This window comes from Bubalus kerabau, chromosome 7 (genome assembly GCF_029407905.1).
Source record: "Bubalus kerabau isolate K-KA32 ecotype Philippines breed swamp buffalo chromosome 7, PCC_UOA_SB_1v2, whole genome shotgun sequence".
NCBI lineage: Eukaryota > Metazoa > Chordata > Mammalia > Artiodactyla > Bovidae > Bubalus > Bubalus kerabau.
This window is the reverse complement of record NC_073630.1, coordinates 20499858-20516238: the sequence shown is the minus strand read 5'-3', so window position 1 is coordinate 20516238 and position 16381 is coordinate 20499858. Positions and strand designations below refer to the sequence as shown.

Below are 16381 nucleotides of genomic sequence, written 5' to 3'. Positions count from 1 at the left end.
AATTTATCTTTCACACCCCCTTACCCCCTGTACCCACAAAAATAAAGATGCTTATTTTCTACACCTGTGACTCTATTTCTTTTTTTGTAGATGAGTTCATTTGTATCTTTTTTTTTAAGATTCTACATATAAGATATTTGTCTTTCTCTGGCTTCATTCAGTATGACAATCTCTAGGTCCATTCATGTTGCTGCCAATGGCATTATTTTGTTCTTTTTTGTGACTAATATTCCTCGTATATGTGTACCAGATCTTTCTTCATTCCTCTGTTGATGGACATTTAGGTCACTTCTATGTCCTGGCTATTCTCAATAGTGTTGCAATGGACATCGAGGTGTATGTATCTTTTTGAAGTATGAGTTTTCTCTGGATATATGCCCACAAGTGGGATTGCTGGATCATATGGTAGTTCTATTTTCAGTTTTTTAAGGAACCTCCATACTGTTATCCGTGCACCAGTTTATGTTCCCACCAACAGTGCAGGAAGGTCTCCTTTATTCCACATTCTCTCTAGCATTTATTGTTTGTAGATTTTTTGATGATGGCCATCTGGCCTGTGTGAAGTGTTACTTCATTGTAACTTTATTTACATGTCTCTAATAATTAGTGATGTCCGTAGGGTTAAGCAAGGCAGGGCAGGTAAGGCCTTTAGCACATGGCAAGGGCCGTTGTCATTGTCATGATGTTCCTATGAAGCATGACTACAGACTAGAAATGAAGGCATGAAAGAGGTACAACTTTAAAATGTAAGTGAAAAAAATTTAAAAATTAATAAAATGTAGATTGTTATTCTCAAGTGTCTAAAAGATGCTGAGATATAGCTTTCTCCCATATTTTCTTTGATGTGGTTGTTTTTAAAAATGTGGCCTCAATTTAATGAGCACACATAAATTATATATACATTAAAATTTTTTTTCTTACAAGTCCACACAAGCTCTCCTCATAAATAATGTATTTTTAAGAAATCTCTTCTAGTACAATCAATTTGTGATTGGTTACAAACACATAGCAGGTTAAGTATATTAAGGCTAGAGATCCATTGTTGGGATTTTTTTTTTCATTGTTGGTATTTTTTAATTCAAATAAAAATAGGAGAAAAGATGTCTCTTATTCCTTCCATTAGGTCCAGTGCTAAATTATCCATAACTGACAAGTTTTATTTTAGTGACACTTAAAGTGTCACTAAATAAATAGTCACTTCTCTAAGTGACACTTAGAGAAGATTCCATATTGTCCCTTGGTATAATCCATTTTCACGTTTAATACAGATTTTCACATTTAATGTGAGATTTTCACATTTAATACAGATTTTCATTAATACAGAAATCCCTCATGCAGCAGTTTAAGCTGTATCTCACTTTAAAAAAGAAACAAAAAACAATGTATTGGATATAGTTCCCTGTATTATATAATAAATCCTTGTTGTTTATTATTTTCTGTATAGTCGGACACTTACTGAGTGACTTCACTTTCACTTTCATGCACTGGAGAAGGAAATGGCAACCCACTCCAGTGTTCTTGCCTGGAGAATCCCAGGGATGGCGGAGCCTGGTGGGCTGCCATCTGTGGGGTCACACAGAGTCGGACACGACTGAAGCGACTTAGCAGCAGCAGTGTGTATCTGTTAATCCCATACTGCTAATTTATCCATTCTGCCCCCTCTTTCCCCTTTGGTAACCATAAGTTTGTTTCCTATGTCTGTGAGTCTGTTTCTGTTTTGTGAATAAATTCACTTGTATTATTTTTTAGATTCCATGTATCAGTGCTGTTACACGATATTTGTCTTTCTCTTTGTGACTTAGCACGATAATCTCTCAGTTCATCCATGTTGCTGCACATGGCAGTATTTCATTGTTTTCAATGGCTGAGCAATTCCATACGTACCCCATCTTCTTTATCCATTCATCTGACATTTAGGTTGCTTCCATATCTTGTCTACTGTAAAAGGTGCTACAATGAACAGTTGGATGCATGTATCTTTTCAAATTAGATTTTTTTTTTTTGCCTTTTATGGGTATATGCCAAGAAGTGGGATTGCTGGACCATGTGGTAGCTCTATTTTTAGTTTTTTTAAGGAACCTCCATACTGTTCTCCAGAGAAGGAAATGGCAACCCACTCCAGTGTTCTTGCCTGGAGAATCCCATGGATGGAGAAGCCTGGTAGGCTGCAGTCCATGGGGTCGCACAGAGTTGGATAAGACTGAAGTGACTTAGCAGCAGCATACTGTTCTCCACAGTGGCTATACCAATATACATTCCCACCAACAGTGTAGGAGGGTTCTCTTTTCTTTGTACCCTCTCCAGCATTTATTATTTGAAGATTTTTTGATGATAGCCATTCTGACCTGTGTGAGGTGATACCTCACAGTAGTTTTTATTTGCATTTCTTTAATAGTTTGCAATGTTGAGCATCTTTTCATGAGCTTGTTGGCTATCTGTGTGTCTTCTTTGGAGAAATGTCTATTTAGGTCTTTTGCCCATTTTTTGATTGAGTTTTTTTTATATTGAGTTGTATGAGCTGTTTGTATATTTTGGAAAAAGCCCTTGTCCATCACATCATTTGCAAAATTTTCCACCAGTCTGTAAGTTGTCTTTTCGTTTTGTTTATGGTTTCCTTTGCTGTGCAAAGGCTTACTAATTTGTTTAGGTCCCATCTGTTTAATTTTGCTTTTATTTCTTTTGCCTTGGGAGAATGATCTAAGAAAATATTGCTACGATTTATGTTGGAGAATAGGCAAACGCCTATGTTCTCTTCCAGGAGTTTTATGGTGTCATGTTTTATACTTAAGTCTTTAAGCCATTTTGAAGGCGTTTAACCTTTTTTGTAAACTTAAATAGTGACTTTCTTCAGGCTATTGTCCCTCAGGCTTCATTTCTCCAAGTTGAACAATCCCAACCCAATATGCAGACCAAGTCAGTATACTTTCTCTTATATTTATCTGGTGTTGAAGAACATCTGAGCAGCCACTGACACTGAGACTCAACGAGCCTGCCCTCACACACACACACACACATAAACCTATGAACGTGTGACATTCCCTCATTTAAAAAAAAATATTTGACTCCAAATTTTCCGTTTTAATTTTGGCAAAATGTCTTTTATTCTGCCAAAACAAAGACAAACTATAATACACTGAGTTGGCGTTTCATCTAAGTGAAAAATCTGAGCAAAGCCCAAGAGGATCCCTCACCATAGAGGTGCCACGGCTTGGCTGTGGGGAGGCAGAGGATCGCCAGGCCATGTTGGTGGTAAATATAAGTTTGTCAGGCCATGTTGGTGCTTGAATATAAGCTTCCAGCACTTGCTATCATTGTGCATAGAGCTCTGCTCTGAGCCTGAGCTTTCAGGAAGGAGTTTATCCTTTCCTGGGGGGCAAGAGCAAACAAATGACACATCCATGTTAAAAGAGAGGCTGGATACACAAAGAATTCCAGCTGCAGACCTGGGTGCTCAGGTGTAGGAATGGCAAATGACATGGGACAGAATCCCAGTGTGAATTTGTTGTAAAGACAGATTCAGTAGGTTTGGGAGCTATATTGTAGGTCAAAGGACCTCAAGCAAATATCTAGGCACGAGGAAGGTTAGTCACATTTGGGCTTTCAACAGAGGGATCTACAGCCCAGATGCCTCGTCAGCATCTTTCAGAGATGATTTTGTGCCCTAGGCCCATTTTCCAACACCTCATCGCTTCATCCATAGCTATATGCCTTCCTAATTCCTATTGGCCCTGGCGGGTGGGGAGGGGAGCTTTAGGTGTGGGGCCCAGAGACTCTCTATGTGGAGTCAACTCATTTCAGGTGGGTCTTGGCTGATATGAGACAATGCCTGGGGTAAGAATACTAGGGAATTTAATAACTTTACACCTGTTGCCTAGTGAAAATTGGCCGAGTGACTGCACAGGGGTCCTGCTCCTTTTATCCTTAACATATAGATTTGCCGTGAGATCTCCCCACTTACACCTACTTAGTCCTCAAGAGGTAAATCTGGAAGGACACACGAACCATCTAGTTTAAAGAACTGTCCTGAGGAACAGTGCTATCTCTGCAGTTTGAGCTCGTCAGAGCTCCAAGATGGGCAAGTCCTCAGGTCCAGGGTCTTAGCCAAACGTGTGGCTAAGTTTTTTGGCAAGCTAATGCTTTGGCACTCCTTCAACTAATATTTCAAAAATCCTCTAGACTCTTCAGGTCACTAGTTGAGGGAGATGCCAAGAGCTTGGGCAGAAATGTAGGACATGAGGCAAGACTCAGCATCTCCTCCGTTAACCCAGAAGTTCTGCTCTGGCCTTGCTTCACTAAGGAAAACTAAAGTTTAGTCATTAATTGCACTTGTCTTCCTTAGAAAATGGTTAGTTGGCCAACAACTATCCTTGTTTCTGTTTATAAGGATGCCTCTTAGATGTTCTAATTCCCAGCCGAGGGAACTTTATGCCTTTGAACCAGAGCTTGCTTTCTCTGAGAAGTTTGGTGAATAAATTTTCACCTTCTCATTGTATTTCCAGTGTTTTTTTGTTTTTTTGTTTTTTTAAATACACACATTGGATCTCTTGGAAATTTTCCTACTGGCCCATATCTTGGTGTAATCTACATGGGCAGAGCTTCCCATTGCCCACCTCTGCTCTATTACTTTTTGAGTTAGCTCAGGGCACAGAAAAGGATACAAGGACAACTTACTTCCTAACCAATTCAAAGCAATTTACAGAATGCTCTGTTCCAGGTTTTGTCCTCAAATTGCATCAGGCAGGAAGTGTTTTTCAGCAGGTGGTTTAGGCTCTGAGGGATTGTTTTCTTTTAGGAAAAAAATCTCTTATCACCAAAAAGCTTGAGGCCCCTTTGTTATTTTAACTTGAGCACGTGGTGTTTGTCCAGCTGCTCTGAACTTTCATGGTGTGAGGGCAGCAGCTGGGGACGGGAACAGCCCTTGAAGTTGACCGAGGGAGCCCTCTGGGAGGCGAAGCAGCCTCTGGATAGAACCACGAAGAACAAAGGGTGCCTGCATTCTTATGTCCCTTGCTGGTGAACCCACTTCATGGTAGTGACAGCGAAGGCCACCCTGTCAGCAGTTTGTGGCACAGTCTTCAGGGAAATGAGTTTGTGTAGGCCCCATTTCATCAAGTTCAGTTCAGTTCAGTCGCTCAGTCGTGTCTGATTCTTTGCTACCCCATGAATCGCATCACGACAGGCCTCCCTGTCCATCACCAACTCCCGGAGTTCACTCAAACTCACGTGCATCGAGTCGATGATGGCATCCAACCATCTCATCCTCTGTCTTCCCCTTCTCCTCCTGCCCCCAATCCCTCCCAGCATCAGGGTCTTTTCCAATGAGTCAACCCTTCGAATGAGGTGGCCAAAGTACTGGAGTTTCAGCTTCAGCATCAGTCCTTCCAATGAACACCCAGGACTGATCTCCTTTAGCATGGACTAGTTGGATCTCCTTGCAGTCCAAGGAACTCTCAAGAGTCTTCTTCAACACCACAGTTCAAAAGCATCAATTCTTCGGTGCTCAGCCTTCTTCACAGTCCAACTCTCACATTCATACATGACAACTGGAAAAACCATAGCCTTGACTAGACAGACCTTTGTTGGCAAAGTAATGTCTCTGCTTTTGAATATGCTATCTAGGTTGGTCATAACTTTCCTCCCAAGGAGTAAGCATCTTTTAATTTCATGGCTGCAATAACCATCTGCAGTGATTTTGGAGCCCCCCCAAAATAAAGTCTGACACTGTTTCCACTGTTTCCCCATCTATTTTTAAGTGATGGGACCAGATGCCATGATCTTTGTTTTCTGAATGTTGAGCTTTAAGCCAACTTTTTCACTCTCCTCTTTCACTTTCATCAAGAGGCTTTTTAGTTCCTCTTAACTTTCTGCCGTAAGAGTGGTATCATCTGCATATCTGAGGTTATTGATATTTCTCCCAGAAATCTTGATTCCAGCTTGTGTTTCTTCCAGTCCAGCGTTTCTCATGATGTACTCTGCATATAAGTTAAATAAGCAGGGTGACATTATACAGCCTTGACGTACTCCTTTTCCTATTTGGAACCAGTCTGTTGTTCCATGTCCAGTTCTAACTGTTGCTTCCTGACCTGCATATAGGTTTCTCAAGAGGCAGGTCAGGTGGTCTGATATTCCCATCTCTTTCATAATTTTCCACAGTTCATTGTGATCCACACAGTCAAAGGCTTTGGCATAGTCAATAAAGCAGAAATAGATGTTTTTCTAGAACTCTCTTGCTTTTTCAATGATCCAACTGATGTTGGCAATTTGATCTCTGGTTCCTCTGCCTTTTCTAAAACCAGCTTGAACATCAGGAAGTTCACTATTCACGTATTGCTGAAGCCTGGTTTGGAGAATTTTGAGCATTACTTTACTAGCGTGTGAGATGAGTGCAATTGTGTGGTGGTGTGAACATTCTTTGGCATTGCCTTTCTTTGGGATTGGAATGAAAACTGCCCTTTTCCAGTCCTGTGGCCACTGCTGAGTTTTCTAAATTTGCTGGCATATTGAGTGCAGCACTTTCACAGCATCGTCTTTCAGGATTTGAAATAGCTCAACTGGAATTCCATCACCTCCACTAGCTTTGTTCATAGTGATGCTTTCTAAGGCCCACTAGACTTCACATTCCAGGATGTCTGGCTCTAGGTGAGTGATCTCACCATCGTGATTATCTGGGTTGTGAAGATCTTTTTTATACAGTTCTGTGTATTCTTGCCACCGCTTCTTAGTATCTTCTGCTTTTGTTAGGTCCATACCATTTCTGTCCTTTATTGTGCCCATCTTTGCATGAAATGTTCCCTTGGTAGCTTTAATTTTCTTGAAGAGATCTCTAGTCTTTCCCATTCTGCTGTTTTCCTCTTTTTCTTTGCATTGATCACTGAGGAAGGCTTTCTTATCTCTCCTTACTATTCTTTGGAACTCTGCATTCAGATGCTTTTATTTTTCCTTTTCTGCTTTGCTTTTCATTTCTATTCTTTTCACAGCTATTTGTAAGGCCTCCTCAGACAGCCATTTTGCTTTTTTGCATTTCTTTTTCTTGGGGATGGTCTTGATCCCTGTCTCCTGTACATTGTCACAAACCTCTGTCCATAGTTCATCAGGCACTCTGTCTATCAGGTCTAGTCCCTTAAATCTATTTCTCACTTCCACTGTATAATCATAAGGGATTTGATCAGGAGGTCAGGAGGGCTGGCTGTGAGGAGATACCCCTCGTTCAGGGTAAGGAGCAGTGGCTGCGCTTGGCTGGAGCAGCCGTGAAGAGATACCCCATGTCCAAGGTAAGAGAAACCCAAGTAAGACGATAGGTGTTGCAAGAGGGTATCAGAGGGCAGACACACTGAAACCATAATCACAAAAAACTAGCCAACCTGATTACATGGACCACAGCCTTGTCTAACTCAGTGAAACAAAGCCATGCGGTGTGGGGCCACCCAAGACAGGCGGGTCATGGTGGAGAGGTCTGACAGAATGTGGTCCACTGGAAAAGGGAATGGCAAACCCCTTCAGTATTCTTGCCTTGAGAACCTCATGAACAGTATGAAAAGGCAAAATGGTGGGATACTGAAAGAGGAATTCCCCAGGTCAGTAAGTGCCCAATATGCTACTGGAGATCAGTGGAAAAATAACTCCAGAAAGAATGAAGGGATGGAGCCAAAGCAAAAACGATACCCAGCTGTGGATGTGACTGGTGATAGAAGCAAGGTCCGATGCTGTAAAGAGCAATATTGCATAGGAACCTGGAATGTCAGGTCCATGAATCAAGGCAAATTGGAAGTGGTCAAACAGGAGATGGCAAGAGTGAACGTCAACATTCTAGGAATCAGCAAACTAAAATGGACTGGAATGGGTGAATTTAACTCAGATGACCATTATATCTACTACTGTGGGCAGGGATCCCTTAGGAGAAATGCAGTAGCCATCATGGTCAACAAAAGAATTTGAAATGCAGTACTTGGATGTAATCTCAAAAATGACAGAATGATCTCTGTTCGTTTCCAAGGCAAACCATTCAATATCACAGTAATCCAAGTCTATGACCCAAGCAGTAATGCTGAAGAAGCTGAAGTTGAATGGTTCTATGAAGACCTACAAGACCTTTTAGAACTAACACCCCAAAAAGATGTCCTTTTCATTATAGGGGACTGGAATGCAAAAGTAGGAAGTCAAGAAACACCTGGAGTAACAGGCAAATCTGGCCTTGGAGTATGGAATGAAGTAGAACAACAGCTAATATAGTTTTGCCAAGAGAACACACTGGTCATAGCAAACACCCTCTTCCAACAACACAAGAGAAGACTCTACACATGGACATCACTAGATGGCCAACACCAAAATCAGATTGATTATGTTCTTTGCAGCCAAAGATGGAGAAGCTCTATATAGTCAACAAAAACAAGACCAGGAGCTGACTGTGGCTCAGATCATGAACTTCTTATTGCCAAATTCAGACTGAAATTGAAGAAAGTAGGGAAAACCACTAGACCATTCAGGTATGACCTAAATCAAATCCCTTCTGACTCCATCAAGAGAAGGACTCAATACTTAACTTGGCCAGATGCTGGAGTTTACCTGAAGGACAGAGGCGCCACCCCCCCCCCCCCCCCCAGGGTGTCATACATGTCCATGCACATATCCTTGGAGCTGTGTGGACTGTTTTCTGGCCTTTAGGGTTCAGACCTTTTCAAAGACATTTGAAATAAAGCAGCACTGCAAGAGAAGGTCAAAATTATTTCAGTTGAGTCAAGAATTCGTAGTTTAAGCAAGTCAGGCAGGGGTCCTCAATTGGATATCAGTAAAGGAACTTCCCTGGTGGTTCAGACCATAAGGAATCTGCCTGCAATGCAGGAGACCTGGGTTTGATCCCTAGGTCAGGAAAAATCCCCTGAGAAGGGAATGGCAACCCACTCCAGTATTCTTGCCTGGAGAATCCCAGGGACAAAGGAGCCTGGTGGGTTACAGTCCATGGGGTTGCAGAGAGTCAGACAAGACTGAGTAACTAACAATGCACGACTACTACTAAGGTGAATTCAGTCAGTGATTAGCTTGGTTTGCTGGGTGATTTAAAAATATATATAGTGCAAGCCCTGCACAAAGAAATAATAATTCTTGCTGAAGTTCAGGATTTCTGTGGAGGCCCACAAGGGGTTCTTGGAGGAAACACATGATGGAGCAGGCTTTCTGGTAGAAGGGTTGTTCAACGCATTCCTTCTAAGCCTTGTGGCCTTGGAATAAGCTGCAGAACCAAATAGCAACAGGCCCCACCTTTGGAGTGTTTGAGCCTCTCCCCTCCTGAGTGTGGCTCAGAGCAAGATTAAGAAAGTCTCCTGTTGGCAGCAGATAAAGGGATCAATGGAGGCAGGAGCAGCTGAGGCCTCACGAAAATTTACATAAGCCTGCTAGAAGTGGGGGCTCAGAGGCCCAGAAGGGAACCAGACCAAAAGAAAACATCTGTAATGAGCTGTGAGGGCAAGTGAGCTGCAGAGGTTGGAGCAGGCGCCTCCCCACCTACAGAACAATCAGGCAGCTGCCAAAGCAAACCTTTCTCCAGTTGGGATTTCTTTTATTGTCAGGCCTCCCTTCCCAGGGCTGCCAGCCTTTGAAGTAGTCCTTAGTGTGAAAAACTAGGGGGGTGCACATGTAAGAGGGCCTTTGAAAAAGGCTTGGGGAAGTAGCTGAGCTCAGCAGAGAGCAATTGCAAGGTGAGGAGGATAAGAAGACTTGGAGGGAGACCAGATCGGGTTGGATGGCTGAACGACTTAGTGGTGGCGGGGCTTATTAAAGCAACAAGCCCTACAGCTCCAGCCGGGGGGCCACAGCCAGCACTGTGCACATGCGTCCTACTTCGGTGTGGCCTGGGGACCTCGATCCTATGCCACGATGGCAGAATAGTTAAAATGACCTCAATGACTGCACCCCGAACTACTAAGGATCCTTTTCCTTTTGAAAAAAGATCCTTTGTTGATCTATGTTCATGAGTAAAAAGTAATTATTTGAACATTTAACAGTGCTTCTTACTGACTAGGAAAATCTAGTGAGTAAGGTATAGGTGGCAGAATAATAATGAGGAATCAATATTCGTTCCTGGACTACTCTCCTACCTGACTCAGAAACGTGGGGCTTGTACTTGCTCCTCTGGAGACTTGCAAGAAACAGAGTAGAGAGGCAAAGAGAAAAGCAACTTTACCCATTTAGGGCAAACCCCGAGGGCTCTGGTGTAAGCCTGGAGAGGTTTACCAAGAGGGTATAAGTAAAGCAGGTACCTCATCAGCCCTACCACTAAACCTGATAAACAGCTCTGAGACTAAGAGAGGGAGAAGAGTTTGCAGTTGAGGAGAAGTGTAAAATTAGCATAAAGTCCTTGTGTGTGAGTACCAACTTGCTTAGTCATGTTGGGCTCTTTGCAACCCCAGGGACTGTAGCCCACCAGGCTCCTCTGTCCATGTATTTCTCCAGGCAAGAATACTTGCCATGCCCTCCTTCAGGGTATCTTCTCAACATAGGGATCGAATCCATGTCGCCTGTGGCTCCTGCGATACAGGTGGATTCTTCACTGCTGAGCCATCAAGGAAGCCCCTAAAGTCCTTGTACTATGCCCCTATATGCTGAAATGAGCCCTGTGCAGAGGGTGACGTGACCAAATGTTTCCTGATGTTTGAGGGATCCAAGACTAGAGACAACTCCTGCCCTGTTTTGAGGTGTGTGGGGGGAAGGCCAGCAGGACAGTGGCATGGAAGAGCTAAGCAGGAGACTAGAGACCCCATCTGGTGTGGGGATGGAAGGGGATCCAGAAGATTTTTCAGGTAAGGAAGTTAATTCAGAAGAAAGAGAAGGAGCAGGTCTGCTCCAGTCCAAGTGAAGGACCAGGCAGCAGAAGGGGGTGGGAGGCTGCTGCCCGTGAAGGGAGGCGGTCACTGCTGCAGTCTTGGAGGCATCACCAGCCCCATGTGCTGAGGGGCAGCAGGATGCAAACCCATATGTAGATGGGCTTTTAGCATTTCCAGAAGTGAGACCCATGGGTAGTGTACCAAGAACTAAACTAACTCAGGTTACCTAGCGTGTGGCTGCTATAGAAAGATCCCAGAGAGGACCTACTTTCCTCCCCTAAGGATCCCACTCAGTATTTTATATAACCCCTGGGAGTTTAGGATAGCCACATTGGAGAAGGAAATGACAACCCACTTCGGTGTTCCTGCCTGGAGAATCCCAGGGACGGGGGAGCCTGGTGGGCTGCCGTCTATGGGGTCGCACAGAGTCGGACACAGAGCAGCAGCAGCACCATCCTGAGAAAGGGGAAACTCCAGAATAGACCTAAATTGCAAGTTAGAAGATACTGAAAAGTCACTGGCCAGGGATGAGAAGAGCCAGAGTAGCACTCAGGATGTGGCAGAGAGCTGGTTCAGCTCTAGGAACTAACACTCTTCAGGGCCGAGGGCAAATGGAGGAAGTGCTTAAGAGAAAAGACAAATGAACTTGTCAGTCTTCCTGTCAGATAGTGCTAATACAATAAATAGATCCTTGCAGAGTGAGGAATCATTTAGTAGTGATGTCAGGTGCCCATTTTTTTGCTTCTCTTCAGATTCCAATTTATGGAGGGAGAGGTGTTCACCTCTCAGATGATTCACCTTACTCTTAAATTTATACTATATAGATCAGTGGCTCTGGGAACCCCTGAAGTCCCAGACACCTTTTCAGGGTTTAGAGATCATGTTATTTTTTATTAATACTACTAAGACTTTATTTGCCCTTTTCATTCTCATGCTTTCTAGAGTATACAGTGGAGTTTTCTAGAGGTTGCAAGACATGTAATGTCATCAGTGTTCTGGGAGCTAATGGAATTTGTGCTTATATATTCTTGTGTTTTAAAAACTTCCCAATGTTAAATCTAGCATAAAGGCTTTTTGGAGTCCTCAACAACTTTCAGTAGCTTATGGAGTCTTGAGACCAAAAAATTTAAGAACCCACAGGCTAGGTATAACATGAATGAAAGTAAGATATTAATTCTTACATTGGAAACAATGTACATTTAGTATTAGAACTGCAAATGGTTTTATTTTTATAAAAGTATTAAATGTGACTGAATTAATTTATAAAATATTTTTCAAAATCCAGATATATTTAAATACTTTTTAAAAATTGTTAGCTATTTGTTATAATTTGTATTTCCCTTTCAATTTAGTATCTGCTTTTAAGTATCTTAGATGAAAAGTAACTTTTAAAAATATAAATAAAAGTACATAACAAATTTTTTTGTTTCCAGTAATGTACTTTTAAAATGAAAAATGTATACAAATTGTGCACCCTTTGAATGAAATTACATTTTAATTTTAATCCATCAAGTATTTGCTATCAATAGAATGCAAGTTAAGTAAGAATCTTCAGATAGTGGTGGTCACCATTGTAGAAATAAGCATGAAATAAAGGCAAGAAAATACATTTTATGGAATAATGTATAATTAATTAAAGGCAACCCCTTACCCATGGGCCTTTCAGGTCTCCTGTGCCTCTCTTGCCTTCTCAAGTGGCCTACACTCTGTCTGTGGAGTGTATTTCTCCCTGAATAAACCTATTTTCACTTTACCGTGGCTTGCTCTTGAATTCTTTCCTGCGCAGAGACAAGAACCCATACTTGGCGGTTGTCCCAGGGACTCGGATGTGACCTGGAATGTGACCATCCTCTTGCACCCCACTCTCTGTCCTGCAGCAATACTCACACTGCTTCCGACCTTGTTCCCTCAAACCCTTACCAGCTCTGAGCATTCTTGTTCTCTTTCATCTTTGTCAATTTCACAGACCACTATGAGATCCCAGGATTATTTTAATGTATATTTCTTTGATTACTAGTGAAATTAAATATATTTTATTATGTCTATTGGCCATTTTTATACCCTTTATGAACTGTTTTTTATACTACTGTCCTTTGCCTATTTTTCAATTGGGATAACTGGCTTTTTAAAATTGATTTTTAAGAGTATTTCTTTTTTAGAGTTATACTTTAGCCTTTAGCCTACTTTAAAGCTTTAGCATTGCTTGGAAAAGATTTTTTTTTCTGATGAACAGATTAGAAGTGTGTGTTTATTATAGAAAAATTAAAACCCAGAAGATACAGAGAAAGAAAAGTAAAAATGACCCATTGTTCTACCATGTTTTCTTCTTTTTTAAAATGTACAAATTGAAAATTCTCCCATTTCTCCCCCAATGTTATAACTGTCAACCTTCAGAATGCATTCTTTTAGCAGAACACTTATTTGCATATTAAAAATATGATTTTAATTCTTCTTTCATCTTTATCATTTTCATCATCATTATGATCATGAAGAACCTTTGTAATCATTTCTATTGATTTTTCTATTATGTTCTCTAGCTTTTCTAAGAAAGGCCACTTGCACTCCCAAGGATATATACATAACCAACTCTATATTCTTTAGAAAATGGCTTCATTTTAAAAAAAATAATTAACTCTTTAATTCATCTGGAATTTATTCTGGCATATGATGTGAAGTAATAATTTAATTTTATATTGGTTACATGGTTATTCACATCCTATATTGAATTGTCTATCCCTTTTGAACTGATTTCAAAAGTCAGATTCATCATTTAATGTTTTTTAATATGCTTTTGGACTTTGCATTTTAGCCCCAGTTTTGCACATTTAAAGATCTGGCAAGACAGATATAATTGATTACTTGTGTTTTTGGAAGTTTTCTGGCTATTCTTACTAGTTCACTTTTCAGATAAATTAGTACTGGTAATTATGTTGCTGCTGCTGCTGCTAAGTTGCTTCAGTTGTGTCCAACTCTGTGCGACCCCGTAGACGGCAGCCTACCAGGCTCCCCCGTCCCTGGGATTCTCCAGGCAAGAACACTGGAGTGGGTTGCCATTTCCTTCTCCAATGCATGAAAGTGAAAAGTTAAAGTGAAGTCACTCAGTTGTGTCCGACTCTTAGCAACCCCATGGACTGCAGCCCACCAGGCTCCTCCATCCATGGGATTTTCCAGGCAAGAGTACTGGAGTGGGGTGCCATTGCCTTCTCCAGGTAATTATGTTAAGCATCCATATATTGATTTGGGGTTCAGTTCAGTCACTCACTTGTGTCTGACTCTTTGCGACCCCATGGGCTGCAGCACACCAGGCTTCCCTGTCCATCACCAACTCCCAGAGTTTGCTCAAACTCGTGTCCATTGAGTCAGTGATACCATCCAACTATCTCATCCTCTGTTGTCCCCTTACTCTCCCACCTTCAATCTTTCCCAGCATAAGGATCTTTTCCAATGAGTCAATTATTTGCATCAGGTGGCCAAAGTATTAGAGCTTCAGCTTCAGCATCAGTCCTTCCAGTGATTATTCAGGACTGATCTCCTTTCGGATGGACTGGTTGGATCTCCTTGCAGTCCAAGGGACTCTCAAGAGTCTTCTCCAACATCACAGTTCAAAAGCATCAATTCTTCGGGGCTCAGCTTTCTTTATAGTCCAACTCTCACATCCATACGTGACTACTGGAAAACCATAGCTTTGACTAGACAGACTTTTGTTGGCAAAGTAATGTCTCTGCTTTTTTTTTTTTTTTTTAACATAGTCAGTGTTTTTATTTAATATTTGTAGCAGACAATTTACATGCCTCCCCACCCCTTCCTTTAAGTTAGTGTTGACAATATTACAAAACAACCCCCAAAACAAAACCAAAATCACTGTTGCTTTAAAAAACCAACAGTTTCACCAATTATATTCAAACAAAACACACTGCAAGGTTTGCACCATGTGCTTCTTCAGTGTTTCCTGGCGTCTGGCTCCCTTCCCATGCAAATGGCGGAGCTTCGCCGCCGCAGCCTGTCCGTCCTCATGCTGGATCTGGAGGCTCGTTCAGCTTCACATTCTTAAAATCCCAAATGGTCATGGCTTCGTCAATGCCTGTAGTGCAAAATTTGCGACAGTCTTGCTTGTCTACCTCATAAATAGACACTTGAGTAATGCTGTTCTGGTGCAGCGTCTCCAGGGCCGTGGTGCAGTCCTCCGTCGTGGCCCGCCTGTCCATACTGCGAAAGTGCTCCATGGCCGACACGTTGCGCTGGATGCTCAGTTTGGGAATGTCCAGCTTGGAGATGAAGGTCAAGCAGCTGCGGTCATCGTAGTTAAGCATGGGACAGCAATCGTGGCCAGCAGCCTCGAAACTGTTCTCTGAGATGAATGACACACTTAGGAGGGGCAGGAACTCCGTCTTCAGAGTTGAGACCTGCACACTTTTTGAGGCGTCAGCAACAGACGGTGCTGTCGTGGCTAACTTAGGCCAGGCGGGCTGACTCGGCAGGCTGCCGTTTGCCGAGAAGCTGACCCTCTGCACCCAGCCACCCATGCCACTGCCACCAAACGCTGACATCAGCTGACCAAAAGGCATCTTGCTGCCCCAGGGCGCGCTGGCTGGCTTCTCATCCACTTCTTTAATGTAGGTAGAAAACACTCTGCATTTGAAGTCACAGGATCCCGCTGCCAGCAAGACGTTGTTGGGATGCCAATCCAAGCTGAGGACCGTGGAGCGGATGGGCTTTTTAATGTGCTTGCTCACCCACCAGGCATTTTCAGACTCAAAGTAATAAATGGAGATGAGTTGTGCTCCGCTGCCCACAGCAAATTTGCTTTCTAGCGGGGACCACTTGAGGAAAGTGGCTGCCTGGTTAATTCTCAGGATCACCAGGGTTGGCTTTGAGACACCATCCTTCTGACTCTAGACGTAGGTGTTCCGGTTGGCTCCACAAGTGACGATGCCTTCACTCTTAGGAGTCGAGTCAATACCTGTGATGTGTCTGTTGTGTTCCTTGAGTTCATGAGCTTTCACCCACTGGCCCCCATTCTTCTTACAGATGTGGACTTCATGATCATTGGGGCTAAGTGTGATCTGGGTATGATCCCTGTTCCAGGCAGGACAGGTGATTGGCTCCAGTAAAAACTGATGCAGGGACATTATTCTTAGTGTTTTCAAAGGATAGAAAGCTGGGATCAAGGCGGTCCAGATGGCTCAGAGCATTGAATTCGCAGACTCTGGTCAGTCAGTGCAAACAGGCTCCAGTGGGCATGGTCGGAGAACCGAGGCTCAGCTGTCTCTGCTTTTCAATGTACTGTCTAGTTGGTCATAGCTTTTCTTCCAAGGAGCAAGCATCGTAATTTCATGGCTGCAGTCACCATCTGCAATGGTTTTGGAGCTCCCCCCCAATAAAGTCTATCAATGTTTCCATTGTTTCCCCATCTATTTGCCATGAAGTGATGGGACCGGATGCCATGATCTTAGGTTTCTGAATGTTGAGTTTTAAGCCAACTTTTTCACTCTCTTTCACTTTCATCAAGAGACCCTTTAGTTCTTCTTTGCTTTCTGCCATAAGGGTGGTGTCATCTTGCTTTT

The 16381-nt window shown here is 42.5% G+C and overlaps 1 pseudogene; it reads right to left on the bottom strand.

Annotated features, from left to right (window-relative positions):
- Positions 1-14734: 14734 nt before the first annotated feature.
- On the bottom strand, positions 14735-15976 carry LOC129657508 (actin-related protein 2/3 complex subunit 1A-like; annotated as a pseudogene).
- Positions 15977-16381: the final 405 nt, after the last annotated feature.